Source organism: Mirounga angustirostris, unplaced genomic scaffold (genome assembly GCF_029215605.1).
Source record: "Mirounga angustirostris isolate CCGP_5_RB_7025 unplaced genomic scaffold, mMirAng1.0.hap1 SCAF_2, whole genome shotgun sequence".
NCBI classification, from domain to species: Eukaryota; Metazoa; Chordata; class Mammalia; order Carnivora; family Phocidae; genus Mirounga; species Mirounga angustirostris.
This window is the reverse complement of record NW_026991710.1, coordinates 175,860,641-175,881,795: the sequence shown is the minus strand read 5'-3', so window position 1 is coordinate 175,881,795 and position 21,155 is coordinate 175,860,641. Positions and strand designations below refer to the sequence as shown.

Genomic DNA, 21,155 nt, shown 5'->3' with positions numbered 1-21,155 from the left:
ATTCAAGCATGGAATTTCCTGTGAAGTTAAAAGAAGAGTTATGTCATCTATTGAAAAATCACAGGACAGAGCCTGCAAGCAGCACAGATCTGAAGACTACAAAGGTGGATCAACCTTTTTTTGATACCACCTTCTTTTTTTTTTCTTTTTACCATTTCTGAGTTTTTATTATCGGTAACCTTTGGACACTAATCATATGAAGCTACAAAATAAGCAAATGTCTCGAAATCTGTATATAATACATAAATTACCTCTAATTTCAAACTCTCAATGAGTGTACCACTCAATCATAAAAAAAAAGTGGTAGTCTTATACCATTATACCATTCTTTAGATTTTTTTTTTTTTATTTGAGAGAGAGAATGAGAGGGGGGAGGTCAGAGGGAGAAGCAGGATCCCCATGGAGCAGGGAGCCCGACGCAGGACTCGATCCCAAGACTCCGGGATCATGACCTGAGCCGAAGGCAGTCGCTTAACCAACTGAGCCACCCAGGCGCCCTTTAAAAGATTTTATTTATTTATTTGAGACAAGAGAATGAGAGACAGAGAGCATGAGAGGGAGGAGGGTCAGAGGGAGAAGCAGACTCCCTGCCGAGCAGGGAGCCCGATGCGGGACTCGATCCCGGGACTCCAGGATCATGACCTGAGCCGAAGGCAGTCGCCCAACCAACTGAGCCACCCAGGCGCCCCATGACTTGCATTTTAAAGGCTCATTCTGTCCTCTCTGTGGAGAATAGACTGTAGGAGGTCCGGGGAAGCAGGGAGGCCAGTGAAGAGGCTGCTGGTACAGTGAGTTCCAAGAGTAGGGATGGTGTGGCCAGCGGAGAAGCAGTGGAGTTGGTGAGAGTGATTGGATTCTAACCTGTTTAGAAGGTGGAGCTGACATGCTATTCTGATGGATTAGATGTAGGGGTGAGAGGAGAGGACAAAGGTGATCCAAATTTTTGGCCTGAGTGACTAGAAGTGTGGAGTGACCATTACCTGAGAGATGTGGAAGATTGTGAGAGAAGCATGTTTGGTTTTGTTCATCTTAAGTTTGAGACCTGTAAATGGATTTCCATTTGTGAGTCTGGACTTGTGGGAACTCCCTGTGACCCTTGACTGATACAACTAGTGGTGGATGGGTATGAGCACTTTGTTCTTAGACCTCGTCTCACTTTGGGCTGCATAACAAAATACCATGTTTTTTTTTTTTTTTAAAGATTTTATTTATTTGAGAGAGAGAGAATGAGAGAGAGAGCCTGAGAGGGGGAGGGTCGGAGGGAGAAGCAGACTCCCTGCTGAGCAGGGAGCCCAATGCGGGACTCGATCCTGGGACTCCAAGATCATGACCTGAGCTGAAGGCAGTCGCTTAACCAACTGAGCCACCCAGGCACCCCACCATTCTCTAAAAAAGGAAACTGTTTCTTTTAACTTTACATCCACCCCCACACCCCAATTTCAAAACACATCATTTAATTGTCTTGGTCATGGACATTTCCAAGATGAGATTTTATATTTCACTCCCAGAGCTTCTGTTGATCAGAAAAACCATGCTTTCCTTTATTGAAGGAGTTTGGGCCTGCTGATGTTGGTGTAGCCCTTCCAATATTCTTCATTCTCATCTTTGCTTCTGGAGGCATTTCCTCTGGCTACTATCTTCATCTTCATTAAAAGCTGCTGCTACTGAAAGGGTTTTTGGAGCAAGCGTTGGAACAGTTTCTTTAGGCTTACTTGATCCAAGTTTGATGGATATGGGTGAGGCGTGCTTTGTCATCTGACTACCTATGGCAAATCCTAACTTGGAGATCTTTACAGGCTTTGCTGGGAGGTCTGCAGCTTCTTCTTCAGCTGATCGTGTCTCAGCACTGTGACTGGAATTTTCCCTTCCATTACTGAAAGAAACAGTCTTAGTTTTCACAGGTTTTTCTGCTTCTTCTGCATCCTCTGATGGCTCCAGCTCGCTGTGTTTTTTCAGGCTTCTCCTCTCCCTTCTTCCCATCCGCCATTTTCCCTGCCGTGGCCTGATAAGAACTTCTTTTATTTGGAGAATGCAGTCTGATGCTAGGTTAGATTGGAAATTCTAAACAGTAACAGGAGACAAGTATAGGGAATGATTTAGCCAGTTTATGGTTTTATACGTAACAAGAATATTCCTTTAGCTCCATGGACACAAGAAATTCTCCCCCACACCCCCCCCACCCAGTTTTTAAACAAGGTATACATTTACAAGGATCCAGCAAAGAGACAAGAAAACCTCCCCCACCCCTTACCTTTTGTCTCTTTCTATATATAGTATATGAGGTGGGGGTATATGAGGAAAGAGTTAACCCAGCAGACCTGAACTTCTATCCTTGGAAAGGCCCAGCTGCAAGATTAGTCCTTGGCTGGCATCTGGGAATTTATATTTCAGGAGTGTTCCCACCAGTAAGTGAGCAGAGGGGCTCACTGTGTCTAAACTGTACAAACAATATGGTGTATACTTATATTAGGTTCTACAGAGAAACAAAAGCAATAGGAGATATATAGATAGATAGATAGATATGATAGAGACAGAGAAAGAGAGAGAAGAAAGATTCATTTTTTCATTTTAAGGAATTGACTCACATGATTATAGAAGCTGGCAAGTCCAAAATTTGCAGATCTGCGGGTAGACCATTAGGCTTGAGATCCAGGAAGAGCCAATGTTGCAATTCAAGTCCAAAGGTCATCTGCTGGCAGAATTTCTTTTTGCTTGGGAGCAGGCAGTCTTTTGTTTTTGTCCTTTGCCCTGGCCTTCAACTGATTAGACAAGGCCCGCCAACATTATGGGGAATAAATCTGCTTTACTCAAAGTCCACCAGTTTAAATGTAAATCTCATCCAAAACACTTTCACAGAAACATCAAATGTTTGACCAACTATCTGGGCACTATGGCCCAGTCACGTTGACACATAAAATTAATCATCACAATGCTGAACGCCTGCTAGTTCTTTCTGGCAGCCTGGATATATGGTACATGCCAGGCAAAGTTTGCCTCTGTGATCAGCTTTCAATAAAACCCTTGGGCATTAAGTCTCTAATGAGCTTCCTTGATAGACAACATTTTACAAATGTTGTCACAATTTGCTGAAGGAATTAAGTGCATTCTGCACAAATCCAGTGGGAGAGGACCCTTGGAAACCTGCATCTGGTCTCCCACAGACTTCATCTCACATGCCTTTTCCCTTGGCTAATTGTGCTTTACATCCTTTTGCTGTAATAAATCATAGTTGTCAATGTGGCTAGATGTTGAATCCTGTGGGTCTCTCTAGTGAATCATCCAACCTAAGGGTGATCTTGGGAACCCCAAACCCAGGATATTACAAGAGCCCATCTTATTCTATTCTTCTCTTGAAATAGATCAAATGGCATGACAAAAGTAAATCACAGATTGTATCAAAAGGACAATATAATGAATGACATAAAAATAGTTCAGGAGGAGCTAGTGATTATATAGTACTTTAGAATTATGAAGGGCTACACAAATACTAAGTAACAATAATAAGACAAATTGTACATTTCCGTTAATTCCAAAGGACATTTCCACAGATTTTCACAGAAAATAAACTTAATTATGTATGTCCAACAAGAACTGTTATAAACCTTTTAAATAGTCCTAGAATATTTTTAGTGAGAAGGAGAAGTGCAGAGATCCATTAACCAAAGGGAAAAATGTTTGGGGACTATTAAGTGAAATTTCAAGCCTAATTGGTTTTGAAATCAGTTTATTAGAATTATAGGGAAATTTTCATATATAATGATCTCTGGGTTTTGCTTAATAGTCATACTAATTAACTTCTCAACTTCAATAAAAGTGCAGGAAATTTACCTATGTTCAGTACTTGACAAATAAATCATGGTAATTACATATTCACATGGCCAATGATAATTCTTCCAACTCAGTCTAATAAGCAAAGGTTCTTCAAGATAATTTTTATTTCTTTTAAAAAGCCACATGTACAAAATGATTCCTACTGGTCAGGAGTTTTGAGGCTCCATGCTGATATCCAAACAAGAGTTTCCTAAATCTTCAGGTCAGTAGTAACATCCTGTACAGTTTTAGTAAGATGTGTATTTCTAGGGTGCTATGACGTATCCAGATAATGATCTCTGGGGGTTTGAAGGTGTTAGATGACAGTACTGGGATTTTTAAATTTCAGGTCCCCCTTGATTCCTGTTGCTGCATGGAGAACAAGAGAATATATCAAAATCCCAGAAAGTCCACAGAAGATGATTTATCAAAAGCCTGATACCCAAGAAGTAATTAAAACCGGGTACCACGCAAATTTTGTCCAACTTCCGTATCACAAACTAGGCTGGCATTTAATCACTTGACATAAATAATCTCATCTAAAACAGTGATCCTGAGCATGTGATTCTCAGATCAGCATCACCTGGAAACTTGGTTAAAATGTGGATCATCCAACAACAGCAAAAAACCCAAACAACCCAATTCAAAAATAGGCATAGGATTTGCATCGACATTTCTCAAAAAAATATATATAGATACATATTTTATATGCTGTATATAAAATATATATCATATATTATATATATGTATATATATTGAAGGCCAATAAACACATGAAGAGGTATCCAACATCACCAGCTGTAGTGTAAGGGCCTGACATTAGGCCTTGAAGACTGAGGTACCCATTTCAAAAGACACCCATCTTTTTTTTTTTTTGAAGATTTATTTATTTATTTGAGAGGGAGAGAGCAGGGCAGGGAGGCACAGAAGGAGAGGGAGAGAGAGAGAGCCTCAAGCAGACTCCCCGCTGAGCATAGAGCCCGACGTGGGGCTCCCATCTCATGACCCTGAGATCACGACCTGAGCCAAAACCAAGAGTGGGACACTTAACTGACTGCGCCACCCAGGCACGCCTCAAAAGACACCCATCTTAAATAATATTGCCAGCTCTAGGACACAGTTATAGCAAACCAACCGGATAAGGAACGAGGCCGCATCCTCCCACGAAGTGCCCCTTTTAGAAAGCCCTGGCAACCCAGAACACTGACCACTTGAGTGACCCCCGCTTCTCCCTTCCCATGCTCTGATTCTTGTTCTTATGTTTTAAATTTGCTAATAAAGAGTGAACCTAGGAAACCCTGAGGCACCCAAACCCTCCACCCTAATAAAGGCAGTCCCAGGTCTGTGTTCCTTCCCTCTCCCTTTACCGGCGAGCGCTGTATCCTCCCGGACTTGTGAGTAATAGATATTATTCCTCAAAGTTGATGGTTTCTGCTGAAGTGTGTCCTGCGATCATAGTAAGAACCACAAGAGCCAGCCTGCCGTAAGTACAGCTGCAGAGGGGGAAATGTCCGTGGAGCTCCCTGCAAGTGTGATATTTGCCCAGACAAGGGCTTCACACATGACGGATGGGGGCACTACCGTAATAGGCATGAGACCCACGGAACACTGGCCATTAGGGACATGCACATCAAAACCACAGTGAGGTACTGCCACACACCCATTAGAATGAAAATTATCTTTTTGGAAAAAAGGGGAAATAGCAAGTATGGTGACGATGTGGAGAAACTAGAACCCTCGTACATTGCAGTGGGGCAGCCACTGTGGAAAATGATATGACAGTTCCTCAGAAATTTCCATGGAATTGCCGAATGATCCAGCAATTTCATTTCTATGTATCTATGGATCCAAAAAGAATTGAGAGCAGAAAACTAAATAGATACTTGTAGGCCAGTGTTCAGAGCAACATTACTTACAATAGTGAAAAGGTAGAAATGACCCAAATGCCCATCAAGAGATGAATGCATTAAATAAAATGCAGCATATACCTACACTGGAATATTATTCAGCCTTAAAAAGGAAGGAAATCCTGACACATGTTACAACAGGGATGAACCAAGAGCACATTATGCTAAATGAAATAAGCCAGACGTGAAGGGACAAATAGTGTATAATTCCACTCGTATGCGTTTCCTAGAATAAGCAAGTTCATAAAGATAGAAAGTAGATTATAGGTCACCAGGGGCCGGCGGTGGAGGGAGGGGGTGTGAGTTATGGGGAATTGTTATTTAATAGATAAAGAGTTTCTGTTAGGGGTGGTGAAAAAGCTTGGAAATCAATAGTGGTGATGGTTGCATAACATTATGAAAGTTCTTATTGCCACCTAATTGTATGCTCAAACTGGGTAAAATTATAAATTTTATTATATACATTTTACCACAATAAAAAAAAACTAGATAAAAATATATAAATTCTTGGGCCCCATCCCAGACCTACTGAATCAGAAACTCTGAAGGGGGCTAGCCATCTCTGCTTTAATAAGCCCTCCAGGTGATTCTGATGCATTTGAGAACCACTGATTCAAAGAAATCTGAAGTTAATGTCAAAGTTAGAATTAGATAAATTCTAATTAGAATAGAGAGGGGGGCAGGTGAAGGAAACTTCACCTTGGTAAATTTTGTATAGTCTCAGATAACCGAGGATGCCAAAAATGGTACTATTAAGGTGGTTTCTTTGAAGCCAAGGATCAAAATACATGCTCATAAAATGTCTGACAAACTCCCTCCGTGGCCAAGGCTTGTCCAATGAAGGTGCTAGTTGCCTTTATAAACAGTTTTTTAAAGAATCTCAATTAAACTCACATATTTTATCAGTTAGCATCCACTGTAGGTCTTTTGGATGAAGGGAATTTAATATGGGGAATCAAGTGCAAAGATTATGGAAGGACAGAGAAAATAAGCAGGACATAATGAAGCACCCCAGAAATTAGGAAATCATTTACCTCTCCTGGGGCTGGAGTTTCAACAGGAGGAGGTGATATTTTCAAAGCCCAGATGCCCTGGGGCATCTGGCTCCAATAAAGAAAGGGCTGTCTGGCAAGAGACAGAGCTATGGAGACCACAGCCCAGGGATGCCACATGAAGCTTAGAGAGGTGGAGAATTATGCTGATTTCTCCCTTCCCCCACCCCCCTCGCCTCCCCATAAGTGTCTCCCATTGACTGTGCCCACCAGGGGGTCACAGAGCAAGGGAATCTGGGAAATGTCCCATGTGGTACAGTGCAGAGCAAGGGAAGTGACTGATCTGAGATAAAAGTGGCAGTCAATGGGCAAATATGGTGTGAACGAGAAAGATGCACCTCTTTCTACTGGAAAGAGTACCATACTCAGAACCAAAATATTTGAATTGGGGGCCAGCTCTATCATGTATGATCGGAAAGAAATTGAACAAATCAGTTCACCTTCTTCAGCTTCAGGTTCTTTTCTACAAATACATGGTACCTATATGATCACCCTCTCAAGTGTGTTGTAATTATCAAGTGGAAGAATGCACGTGTACATGCTTGTCAACCGTGAGCCTTCCTATGAATACAGTGGCATTACTGCTGAGAGAGAAGCCAATGCTCTGACGAAGGTTTCATTCGCTCTGAGAAAGAATTATGGCACCACCAACAATCATCCAAAGAAGAACCAGAATACCTCTTCCCACCTCTCCCTTTCCTCATCACTCCATTCCACTTCAAAACCTGAATTTTGGGAAGGCACGCTCATTTAACAATGGGGTAACTCAAGCATGGAAGACTCTTCAATCCCGTCTTCAAAATAGCATTAGCTAGACATTTGGAGAGATAGATTCTGAACTGGTATCCTCATGCCTGGGCTCAAGACGTGGACCACTGCTATATGACATGAGAGGTAACTATTTTCTCAGCTATAAAATTAGGAGGTTAGACAACATTGTGCCTAAAATTACTGTCAGTTGCAACATTTCATGTCTTTCAAGTGAATATTATAATTTCCATTTTATTTAGAAAAACTTTACCATGAATGGAACAAAGCCACCAAGACTGAAAAATATGGATCCTTATGACATTTGCCTCTTGTTGCTCTAAGGACAACTTTTGAGAATATTAGCATGGAACGACGTCAAGAGGGAAGGTAGCTGATGTAGTTTCTGTTAACATCCTTATATATTTTACTGTTTTATTTTCCAAATTGAATAATTACACTCAAGCCCATCAGCAGGTGGTGATTCCTAATCGGGGGCCATCTTTTAGGACTGCCAGGGCTTGGCTGCAGCAGGGTAAGAGACACCCAAGACAAACAGACAGGACTTCTCAACAACAGAGGACAGTGGAGTATGCTCTTCACAACATTTCTGAGATCTTACTCTTCCAGCAGCGGGCAGGGTGGACTGATTCATTAAAAGGCATAAGCAACCCTGGGAGTTCTAGAGTGTATTTGGAGAGGAGAAACCTAAGAAAAGCTTGGACCTCTTAATCATTTTGCAAGTGAAAAGGTAGATGCTTGGGTATAAATATGTGACCGTATTTCATTATCACAGATGGGTAAGGTCAAGACCCTTGCATTACAAGGGGGAAATAATAGTGAGATGTGGTTGTCAGCAAGGGTTTTTTTCAACTACCCTCTTACACACACTTGTTTCCCATGGCACTTACTTGTCATAAATCATAGTGGGAAGAGTCTCTGCAGCTGGGTCAGTAATATCTGAATATCCCTGGCAACCTAGAAGCCAGGCATTCTAAGGAAAGTAAAATAGGAAACAAAATAGGGAGAACCCAGACTTTCAAGTCAGATAAACTGAGGGTGGGGGGCTCTAAGTGGGTTCCACAGGGGTTCCATTGGCTACATTGGTTGGGGACACTGAGAAGCATTTTAGTATGTACCTGAACAATGAATGAATTGATATCATTCTTACCATGTTATTGCAGTGCACCTTTGAAAGAAGTTCTTTTATTAAGCTCTGACTTACTGAGTATTTACATCTGTTTTGATTTGACATGATCAATAAGCACCCTGAGTGCTCTCAGTTGTCACAAAGAGCCACTGGGTTCCTTGTCTTAACTCATGTCTCTGTCACTCTGAAGCCTTCTCTTTCTCTAATGCTGGCTAGCCTTGGTAGCTGACCTCTGGCTCTCCTCCACCTCTCCAGGTCTGAATAGTGGTGACTATAAGTTTCCAATGTTAATCAAGGCTTAGGATATTAAGTCAGCCAAATCAGTAAAAGCTTTGTATAATTAAAGTTGAGCACCTCTTTTTGTGCTTGAGAAAAGCCATAATGATGCCCTTTCTCTTTAGAAAGGGTTGGCTGAAGGCTAAAGATTTTCAATAAGTTCAAACTTCCTAAGAGATTTATTTCTCAGAAAGCCAAAAGAAAAATGATAGAATGAATTTGAGAGTACTGTAGTGGTGAGAATTGTAAAGATAATTACCCACATTAGCCACATTCCTTCCATTTTCTTTGCTTTTTTCTACAAAACTAGAAAGGGAATACAATAAAACCAATCTGTGATAACGGAACAGATGATCCCTTTAACGAAGTGTAAGTACACTTGAGCTATAAATCCAAGTGACAGTGCTGTAACTGCCAACTGATGTTCAAATATTCTGTCCAAGTTAGGTGCTGAGGTGACACACTATAAAGATATGGATCACTAGCGTTCATAAGCCCTCCTCCTTGGGAGCTCTTGGGGTGGCATGGAGCTCTCCCAAGGAAGACTGTGGTATGATCCTGGGCTCTCAGGATACAGAGCCCAACACAGAATGCTGCCTTCTATCTGGCTCTAGAACCACAGGGGCTCTGGGCACCCAGGGGGCAGCTCCATCAATGATTGTAATGCTATTAATACTACTTACCATTTTTAATGAGATCTTGGGAATCAGTGATGGTACTTCATGAGTACACACTGCACCTAATGGGCTGATTAGTATTTATGGAAAGTCTGTGACATTTTCAGTGTTGTGACAAATAACAGAGCTGTTATTATTGACTATGTGATTCCACGGAGCTTTCAACCTAGTAGAGTCCTATGTATTTGCAACACTCTGCATATGAGGACCCATATGCAGGGATGATATTAAAAATATTTAACAACCTCTATGGCCCAGCTACCAACCACTCAGATAGATGTCAGTCAACAACAGTTGATGCAATCCTACTTCTGCTTATTGGCTGAACATCAGCCCTGCTTATGTTGGATTCTTTAGAATCTGAGTGCGTTATAGGAGATCTACCATAGACTGCCAATCCCAGAACTCAAACAAGAAGACAAAATCATCTTGAGGACTTTATCCTTAACTGTAAAAGGGGATACAGAAGTAGATGCAGAATAGTCAAAAAGGGGATATAAGAAAGGATTGTAAAAATTTATCTTTAAGGCCCCTTATAGAACTCTGAAGTTTTGAAAGGACAGAATTTCTTGTCAAAGAGAGAAGCCCCATTGTAGCAACAATTCTGATCATATATACTTTAACTTAGCATATATTTGGGGGGAACAATTTGGATGAAAAGATCAAATTTGATTGCTAGAGAAAAAACCCATTCTTCATCATGCATAAGTTTAGGCCAGCATGGTAGTTTCCAGGATATGAGAGGACAGAGACATGCTGATCTCCCAACGGACTAGATTTTACTAGCACTCATTTCCTTCCTGACACCAAGCCAGACTCAGGGTCTGGAGGATACAGCAGGAAACTGAAAAGAGCCCAGCTCATTCTTCCTGTGACTTTATGTAGCAAGAACTGCTCACTCCTCTGTGATACCCGTAATTATTCCTATTCAAAGCCAGCTTTGCATGTGTATTTTGTATAGTCTGAATGTCAGGAAGGTGCCAAGGGAAGGAAACTCATCCATTGCAGAATACCATCCAGTACTGAGGCTTGTAGACAAATTGGAAAAGCCAGGAGTAAACGGTGTAGTCAAGGTGTGGTAATAGAGAAATCCATTCTGGACAAGACATGGGTCCTACCTTCTCAAACATAAAAGGACAGAAAAGATTAAATAGCCCTCCCCTAATCATAAAATAATAAAAAGTGGAATTTGTTTGAAAGTTAAAACTGCCCTCTCACCCAGCTTGAGCCTATTTTGGAAACCGTTTAACTGTTTGGATGAGACTCACCCACAAAATGGAAGAAAATTTCCTTTACTTAAAGTCAACTGATTGTAGGTGCTAAAAACAGCTGCAAAATATCTTCATAGCAACACTGGATTATTGTCGGATCAAATAACTGGGTACAATAGCCTAGCCAAGAAGACACATAAGACTAACCATCACCATCCACCTTGTCAACTTGGCACCCATATACATCTCCTTAAACCATGCTTCATCTCCAAATACAAACAATAATAAAGTCATACTGCTGAATGGACGTGGGACCCAATTTGAGTCAATGAGATGCAGGGAGAAACAAAGAAAGTTTTGCATTTTCTGCTTTCTATTTCACTGAGAAAATAGAAGCAGTCAGGAGTCTTCTAAGTCTCCCACCACCATCTGTAGCCATTTATTGCATGTATGCCCATATACTCTGCCTTTTCTTTTGATACTAAGGATGAACTGTTAGTGATTGTCCTCTCGAGCTCAATCAACCCTTTTACCTATCTAAGGACACATTGCCCAGCAGTTCTCTGCTGTATCTCCTGCATCATGAATTTCCCTCTCTACTGGATTCTTCTCATCAGCAGAAAAATACACTTTATTTTTTCCATCTTAAAAATCCTGCTCTAAAGTGGCTGCTAAGGAGTACAGGGTTTCTTTTGGGGGATGCTGGAAATGTTCTAGAATCGACTGTGGTGATGGGTTACACAATGCTGAGTATACTATCTACTAAAAACCATTGACTTGTACACTTTAAATGGGTGAATTGTATGTATGTGAAGTGTATCTCAACAGAGCTATTATTAAAAAAGAAGATGCTGGCAAATATGGTATCTAAATATTTGGAATTGGGTTGAATAAGTCGCAATGATATTTCAACTACTTTAATGGAAGATCTGAAAATATGTGCAAACTTATTCTATAAAATGATATAAATTTTATTTATTCATTAAGAAAAATATGATAGAGTAGAAAACAAAAAGAGGAAATAAAAGTACCTCCATTAAAAAAGCACTCTCTTGACATCATGCCTCTTTCCAGTTGCTACTTTATTCCTCTCCTTCCCTTTGCACCCAAAGTTTATTTTAAAAATCGTCTCTACTATTTTTCTTCAATCTCTCTTTTCCCACACTTCATTGAACCTACTCCATTCAAGCTATCACTTCACCACTTCAATAAAACTGCTTTTCAGGTGCACCAGCCACTTCCACGTAGTTATATCTGATGGTCAATTCTCAATCCTGATCTTCTTTGTCCTATCAGTCATAATTGATGCAGTTTACCTACCATTTCCTGGTTATCTTTCCTACACAGCCACAATGGTGCTAGGTAACAAATCCACTCCCAAACTCAGTAGTTGAAAGCATTTATTTTGTCCATTCATCTGTGGGTCACATGAGGGGTCTTCTAATCTAGGCTTGGCTCACCAGGGGCTGGGCTCCAGGCAGCATGATGGGCTCAGGTCCACTGCACATGTCTGCAGTCTTTCTTGGGCCCAGCGAACTCACCTGGTCATGCCTACTCCTGCAAGAGGGCAAGTGGAAACATAGGATGCCAGTAAGGTCTAGACTCAGATCCGGCACTGGCATTTCCACCAACATTCTATCGGCCAAAGAAAATCATGTCTTGGAGCCCCAAGTCAAAGGACCTGTAAATATGTTCTATCTTTAGGGGGAATACTTACATTGTCATATGGCAAAAAGCATGGACACGGGGAGGGGTGAAGAATGGGGATCTTTTTTTTTTTAAAGATTTAATTTATTTATTTGACAGAGAGAGACAAAGCGAGAGAAAGAACACAAGCAGGGGGAGTGGGAGAGGGAGAAGCAGGCTCCCCGCAGAGTGGGGACCCCAATGTGGGGCTCGATCCCAGGACCCTGGGGACCTGAGCCAAAGGCAGACGCTTAACGACTGAGCCACCCAGGCACCCCAAGAATGGGGATCTTTAATTTAATCTACTATGCTGTCCTTGAATCACTTTCTTCATTGGTTTCTAGCATTCTACATTCTACCTGTTTTACTCTTTCCCTTTGGCTGCTCCTTCCCAGCAGTGGAATTGGAATGCCTCAAGGATCATCCTTAGACTTCTTCTCTAGGTAGAGTGATTCCTTTGGTGATCTCATCTAGCTTTATGGTTTTAAAAATTGTTTATGTGCTGATGACTGCCAGTTTGCATCTTCACTCTGACCTACCCCCTGAACTCCAGACTCATATACCCAACTGCCTATACTTGAATGTCTAACAGTAATTTTAAACTTAACATATCTAAAAACAAAATCCTGGTCTTCTCCTTAAGCTACTCTCAATGTATGTCCCCCAAACAGCAATTCTTTCCTTCCAGATTCTCAGGTAAACCTTAGAGTCATTCTTTCCTTTTCCTTGTCACCACCATCTCTTACATTTTAATAGCTTCTTCCTCCCTAGAATCTGTTTTCAATACAGCAGCTAGAGTAATCTTTAAAGAATATACATCAGATAATGTCATTCTTCTGCTCAAAACCCTTCGATGACCCCTCAACTCACCTACAGACTTTAAAGCCCTGTGCAATCTGATCTTCTGTTATTCTTTGACCCTATTTCTTCTCCCCTCCTCACTCACTCTGCTCCTTCCACATGAACTTCCTTGAGTATGCCAACTGTCTCCTGCCCCAGGGCCTTTGCATTTGTTATATCTGCTTCTGGAACTCTCTTCCGCCAGACATACCCAGGCTTGCTCCTTGACCTCATTTACATCCTTGCTCAAATATTACCTTTTCAGTGAGACCTGGCCTAACCACATTTTATTTATTTTTTTGTTTTGAACACATTTTAAATTATAACCCTATCTCCATCACCCTGTTTTTTCCAGTTCTTTTTTTTCACAGCATTATTTATCACCACTTGATACACCATACCTATTTGTTGTCTATTTCTCTTAGGTGGGTATATAAGTTTCAAGAACTTTTTTGTTCACTGCTGTGTCCTTAGAATGTAGGTTTCTGTCTGGTATGCACTTGGTATACACTCAATAAATATTTGAAGAATGGGATGGATGGATATACAGCACTGAAGAATTTGGTTAACTTGCATAGTGATATATAATCTGCTTCATTCATTGTGGTTGAACTTAATTATTACTAAAACTGACCTGACATACCTTAAGTGTCTCAATAAAAAGTGACTACCTGACAAGTGTTATTAGCATCATGGGTATGGATGGAACCATCCAGGATGTTACGTGCACATGGAGGAAAGACGAGGGCAAGGATTCCCTTGTTCTACCTTCATCCACCTGTCTGGCTACTTTCTGTGCCTCCTTAAAGCACCACATTTAGTAGAACCCATTTCCAGCAAAAATCCTGGGGCAAGAGGAGTTATTTCTCCTGTGAAGAGATATATTTTCTCTGCAAATCAGGGCAAAATGAAGCTCCTGGGGAGATGTGGGTCTCACTGTGAGCACAGGCATTAATTTCTCTCCTGGAAGTCAAGCAAAGGTGAGGGGTTACCATAGAAGGGAGTGTGGGACAGGAGCGGAAAGCCTAGACACCAGGACCAAAATACCTTGGCTCAAACTGTGACTCCACACTTAATGGTCATGTGACTTGGTAAGCAACCTACATTTTCATCTGTGCAATGCATTTAATAACAATACCTCCGTGATAGGGTTATTGGAAAGACTAAATGAATTAATGTAGACCAAGCACTTAGGACATATATATATATATGGTACCGTATGTCATATATACATGATATGTAGTCAGTACTATGGAAGTGATAGTGACAATGCTGCTCTTTGGGGCTCAGATCTTAGTGTGACATAGAGTTGTTGCCTCCTTGTATGCTCACCCAGGACTGGGCTACACGCTGCTTTGGGTTCCCAGGATACCCTGTATGCACTGCCTTTGGAGCATTCACAACATTGTGTTGACATTGTCTGTTTATGAATCTATCTCCGCACTTGACCATAAACACTCAACATTTAGGGCCAGGTCTAACTCATTTTGGTAACCTGCCTGGTATGGCAGGGGGCACATAGAAAACAGTCCTGTGTCTATAGGGACCAGGACCTTAACTGAGTAAAGCCAGCTAGATATAAACTAATAAAAGAAGCGTTAGGTAATAATTGCCCTCTGGCAATACCAAGTGGCAGCAACTATGCAACTTCATCCTATTGTGCAGAAAAATGGGCTAGGGCCTTCATGTCAATCCATTTTCCAACAAAGCCCTCTGTGCATTTTCTATCGCTGCCATTATAAATTATCACAAAGTTAGTAGCTTAAAGCAACATGAATTTATTATTTTATAGTTCTGCAGGGCATAAACCTGGCATGGGCCTTTCTGGGCTCAAATAAAGGTGTTGGCGGGGCTGCATTCTTTTCTGGAGACTCTGAGAGTTTGTTTGCTTACCTTTGCACCATCTAGAGGCTGCCCACAGGCCTTGGCTCGTGGCTCCCTTTCTTCATCTCCAAAGCCAGTAATGGCAGGTTGATTCCCTTTCACATCGCACCCTGACAATCTCCTTTTCTGCCTCCCTTTTGTACTTTTAGGAACTCCGGTGATTACATTAGGCCCACCCACATAATCCAGAAAATTCTCCTATTTTAAGGTCAGTTGATTAGCAGCCTTAATTCTATCTGCAACCTTAATCCACAGATTCTGGGGATTAGGCTATGGATATCTTTGGGGTGCCATTATTCAGCCTACTACAAGCCCAAAATATGGATATAAAAATAAATTTTGGATTGCTCTCTTGTTTTCTCTGATATAGGGCCTTTCATTCACTGGGTTTGTTGTTTTTCCTTTCACGTTGTTGGCCCTTCTCATATGCTTGCGGATTTATGGTGACACACTCATCTTCTGCAAGGAAACACCCTGTCTCTCAGTGACCTAAGGACCGTGGTCGTTGGGTTCTCTTGAGGTGGTCTTGGCAGCTGGGGTGGTCTGCCACACAATAGCCAAAGTGGTTTCTCAGCACTGAGGGGGGACAGAATCTTTTGAGGGAGAAACCTGCATCCCTCCAGCCTGACTCGCTCTCCTTTGCAGTCTTCACCTCCCCCACACCCCGATGGCAGCCTGAAGGGACTGTATTTGCATTTCCCCAAATATAAGAGACCCTTTCAGTTTCCAAGCTTACTAGACCTTCCTTTAAGACACTGTAAAGCAAAAGAAGAAGTAGGTGTAAGAGACCGGATATCAGTGTTATTGGGTGAAAAGAAACCTCCATGTCATCGGGCACGCAAAACTAGTCATCTTTCCCAGGTGACCTTTAACATCCCATTCCCAGAGGCCTTCCTCAGTTCTTGATAATAATAAGACCTGACATTTTTTTTTAACTTTCCAGGACTTTTCTTTTAATTTTTTAAATTTTAGTATAATTAACATACAGTGTTATGTTCAGGTATACAATATAGTGATTCAACAATTCTATACATTGTTCAATGTTCATCGAGATAACTGTACTCTTAATTCCCTTCACCTGTTTCACCCATCGCCCCATCTCCCCTCTGGTAACCACCAGTTTGTTCTCTACAGTTAACAGTCTGGTTTTTCGTTTGTCTCTTTTTTCTTTGTTCATTTGCTTTGATTCTTAAATTCCACATATGAGTGAAATCATATGGCATTTTTCTTTTCTTTTCTTTTCTTTTTTTTTAAAGATTTTATTTATTTATTTGACAGAGAGAGACACAGTGAGAGCAGGAACACAAACAGGGGGAGTGGCAAAAGGAGAAGCAGGCTCCCTGAGAGCCTGATGTGGGACTCGATCCCAGGACCCTGAGATCATGACCTGAGCTGAGGGCAGATGCTTAACGACTGAGCCACCCAGGCACCCCAAGGTATTTTTCTTTTCTGACTGGCTTATTTCACTTAGCATGATACCTTCTGGATCCATCCATGTTGTTGCAAATGGCAAGATTTCATTCTTTTTTATAGCTGAATAATATTCCATTGTATATATATATATATCACATCTTCTTTATCCATTCATCTATCAACAGATACTTGGGTTGCTTCCATAATTTGACTATTGTAAATAATGCTGCAATAAGCAGAGGGGTGCATCCATCTTCCCGAATAAGCTGCATTTATCATGTGCTAGGAGCTGTTCTAAGCACTTGGCATATATTAACTCATTTATTTCTCACAACAACTCTTCATCTCCTCATCTTGCTGGTGGGTTGACAGAGAGGTTAAATAACTTCTCCTGGATTACTCAGTGTCTTCTTCTGAGCACCAACGTCAAAACAAAGACAAGATACGAAGGAGTAAGCAATACCATGAGAAGCTGCACACAAATACCATTTAATTCAAATGACTTTCATTCATTTGTTTCCCTCAGTGAGCCAAGTAACAACTGCAAGTAAGCAAGAGATGATAGCTGGTAGAAGGCCCGCACCACCTGTTTGGAGATCGACTAATGTCTCTCAAAGTCTCTGCTGCCACTTACTCCAGCCATAGATCTGGTGGGCTCTGCTTGCCAAGGTCTTTACTCGTCTTCACCAGGGGTGAAGTTTTGGTCATTATGTGGTAGTCCGCAACCCCTGATAGTAGGGGATATATATTCATCATGGCTTGGCTGGCTAGTCCTGTGTTCTGACTAGGGAGGCTGAGCACTCTGGGCGTGCCTCAGGATCTATTGGCTTGCGCTTGCATCAGCCCTATTCTGGTTGGCTACACCCCAACTTACATAAGCCACTGCATCATTACATATGCATTGTTAGCTAGTTAAGCCATTCTTTATCAATACATTCCAGAACTTTCTGGAAATTTTCTAAACTTTATGACTTTGGGGGATAGCAGTTATTTATAAACTCTTTTGAGGGAGGAAGCCATATGCTAATCTGTAATGGAGTGCATATATACATATATATGATTTTAATTACTTTTGTAAAAAATGCTTACAAGGAAAAGAATGTTTTAGTGGGAAAGCTTGTTTACCTTTTTTTTTAAAGCACAGCAAATAGGTTTTGATTTATCTCTGTCAAAATGTAGGTTGTGGCATCCTTTAATCACACATAGCTAGTTAGTGACAAAGCTAGGGTTCATATCCATGCAGTCTAAATGCAGAGTCCACATTCTTAACTACTATGTTACATTGTCTCTCTGCCTAGAACTAATAGTTCACACTGAAGTGACCAGTGCCAAGTATGAAGAACACACTCGGAGAAAATCCAAGTTATCAGAGGGCAGACTCTAGATGTCTCAGGAACAGTATCCAGAGGCCCCTGCTACATAAGAGGTATCTTATCAAGCAACTGAAAATGCTAACAAACTAATATATAGGGATCTTTAAATTACTGTAATTTTCTTACATTATAATAAGTTGTTAAGCCTTTTCTTTTAATTAAACTTCCTCAGATACAATATGGTTAGCATGATTGCAGCTGTTGTCATTTTTGCCCATCTATGGCTTTTCAAAATAATATTCTCCTGGGTTTCCAGATGGAAGTTCAGCTAAAATTTCTCTCAGCTTTGTACCACCTTCAGAGAGAGAAATCTGGGCCATTGGCACAATGGGCATTTCTGGCATGAGAATAACTTATCTTCTAAGGCCAAGGTGAAAAATGACACTGCCTCAGCTAAGCTCTAGCCTGTGCTCATGAATTTGCAGAGAAGCCTTTGCTCAGAGCATGGAAGAATAAGTGGATTCAGTAGATCTGAGATACTACCAGTGAACTTGGATCTGGGGCAGACTAATGAGAAGTACATGGATGGAATAACCACACCAAGTCTAATTGAACTATGGACACTGCAAGTTAATGACTGTGTAACTTGCAAAGTGTGTTCATGTGATCCCCATGGGGGAAAAACAAACATTACATCATAGCCCAGAAGGCAAGTGCCCTTTGAGTTGGTGGCTCTTTTGTGTCAACAGTATGGCTCAAGAGAGTGCTGTGTGTTCACATTTTTATACCACATGGACATGATTTTTCTGAAAATATTTTTGAAAATGGCAATATGCCACACAACTATGATCCTCAACAATTCTTGGAGATAGACAGGGCCTGTATAAAATCTTGAATTTTCAGATGAGGAAACAATTAAACCTGATCTTTACTTAAGATTCCTGCTACATGTAAAATGTTGGATATTTCTTCCCACTCTCTTTGTCACAAAGGAAGTTGTAAGGAAATAGTATTGATAGTGGCTATGAATTATTATTAACATCTGATGTATTCCTCATAAAAGAATGAAAATAACACTCCAGAGGGACTTACAAAACACCCAGGTCTTTTCATCCTCATGACAATGCTACAATAAAATTAGAATTTTAGAATGACAGAACTGAAGCTTATCTACCAAGATTAACTAGTAATTGTCAGAGATATGATTCAAGCTCGTTTGACTTCAAGCTTTGCTCTTTTCATTAGAGTACAGTACATCCCTCATGGAATTGTGTTTAGCTGTAAAAGATTAGGTAATGATATCTGCCCTTTCCTGTTTAGAGCTCAGTATTAGTCCATATAAACCTAAACCTTATAAATACTTAATGTTAAGTACATTTACTACTTTCCACTGGAGGGGGAAAAAGCAATTTCCAATTGATCGAATGCATTTTCAGACATATTTTACCAGTAGAATAGTTTCAGGCCATTTGGCCTTTTTCTCTTTATCCAGCAGAAATTTTCTTATTTATTTGTACTGATAAACAGATACAGTAGATGCATTTGAATTAGGGTAAACATGACTACTTCTCATGATGTATGAGTAATTGGCCATCACGGGACCAGGTGGGATATTCTTTATGCCTCCCATTCATAGAGAAGGCCATAGTCAAGGGGGCACAAGGTGAGTTAGGGGCATCTAATGTATTATGTTGATAAACCCAACTTCTCAATGCTATCCTGTGCTGTGCATTAACTTAAGATTCAAAACCAGGAGAATGTGTATTGTGACAGATTTTAGTTGTACTGATGGAGTTTTCCTATCCAGCCACATATTTGTAAACAATGGCACAAATTTATGAAACAGATGAATACTGTTCAGTTATAATCTGTAACCCCAGATGAGATAACAAATGTCACTCATAATATTAATTATGTTCCTGACCTTGTTTTATGTAGATGGTAGTCCTAAATAAACCTACCTATTTATTTAGGTGGGAATATTAACATCACAGTAGTTACCTTTAATAATGAACATATAAAAGAATGATTTATCACCTGGTTTAATATTCTGCAGAGACAGATTTCTACTTGACCCATGTAAACGTTGTTTTTTCTTAAGACAGTCTCCATCTATGTCTCCTCTACTGGAATAATGCTGTTTTTCTAAACTTCCATAATGCCTAGGTTACTATTAAATAGGAGGCAGGAAACAGAGACCACACTGAGATTATCCCGTGCATGGACACATCTCTTTGGATGGCAGCCCAAAAAAGTAGGCACAGGCAGAGGAAAGAGAGAAAAAGTAGTTGCTGAAGAATGTCATCTGAAGGTGAGTGATGGATAGTAGTTAAGTTTTTATCTTAGTTTGGGAAGAAGAGAGGTTCAGCTGAAAAGAATTCAAAAGGAACATGTTCATAATTGTTTGAGCCAAACTTAAGGTGAGAAATAAAAGTACAGAGATAACAGAATAGAAAAAATCATAATTTAATAGTTAACAATTATTGAATTCTTCATTCAATTTTGCAGAGAACATGAGACACAGAATGATTAAACAGCTTGCCCAAATTTACAGAGCTAGTAAATTACAGAGCTTGAATTCCAGTCCTGGCAATCTGACCCACAAAATGGGAATATTAACAAAGTGGCTAGAGAGAGAATACTTACAAGAAGGGACATAGAGACCAAAGGAATAACGGGGCGGAGGGGGCCGGACTCCATTTAAAAAAATTACCAATGGGCTAAATACGGTTATGTTTTATTAACGGTCAGAGCGCTTTGTATACATTAGTTCATTTAATTCTGCTAACAATTCTGTGAGGTATACTCTCAGTTCCATTTTTCAGACGAGGCTACTTGAGACATGATCAACGATAAACATTCCCTTCTTGCTTTGAGTTACACCTCAGGAGCACAACCTGGAGTAAGACACGGAAGACTTAAGGTGACTTGGCAACAGAACGGAACAGGGCAATTCTGCAGAGACAGATTTCTACTTGACCCATGTAAACGTTGTTTTTTCTTAAGACAGCAAGCTGAAAGCGAGAATGGAGGAAGAGTGCCCCATTTAGGGAGTGGTCAGTTCCAACTTTCAAATCTCCGCAGCCTGCCCGCCAAGGCGTCACAAAGCCCGCCCCTCAGTCACAAAGCCACGCCCCCTTCTGTGGCTGTTCTCTGAGCTCCCAATACTTCCCTCCTTCTCTTTGGCCC

General features: G+C 40.8%; 1 pseudogene; it reads right to left on the bottom strand.

The window, feature by feature from the left end:
* Positions 1-1,411: 1,411 nt before the first annotated feature.
* Positions 1,412-1,987, bottom strand: LOC123847396 (PEST proteolytic signal-containing nuclear protein-like; annotated as a pseudogene).
* Positions 1,988-21,155: the final 19,168 nt, after the last annotated feature.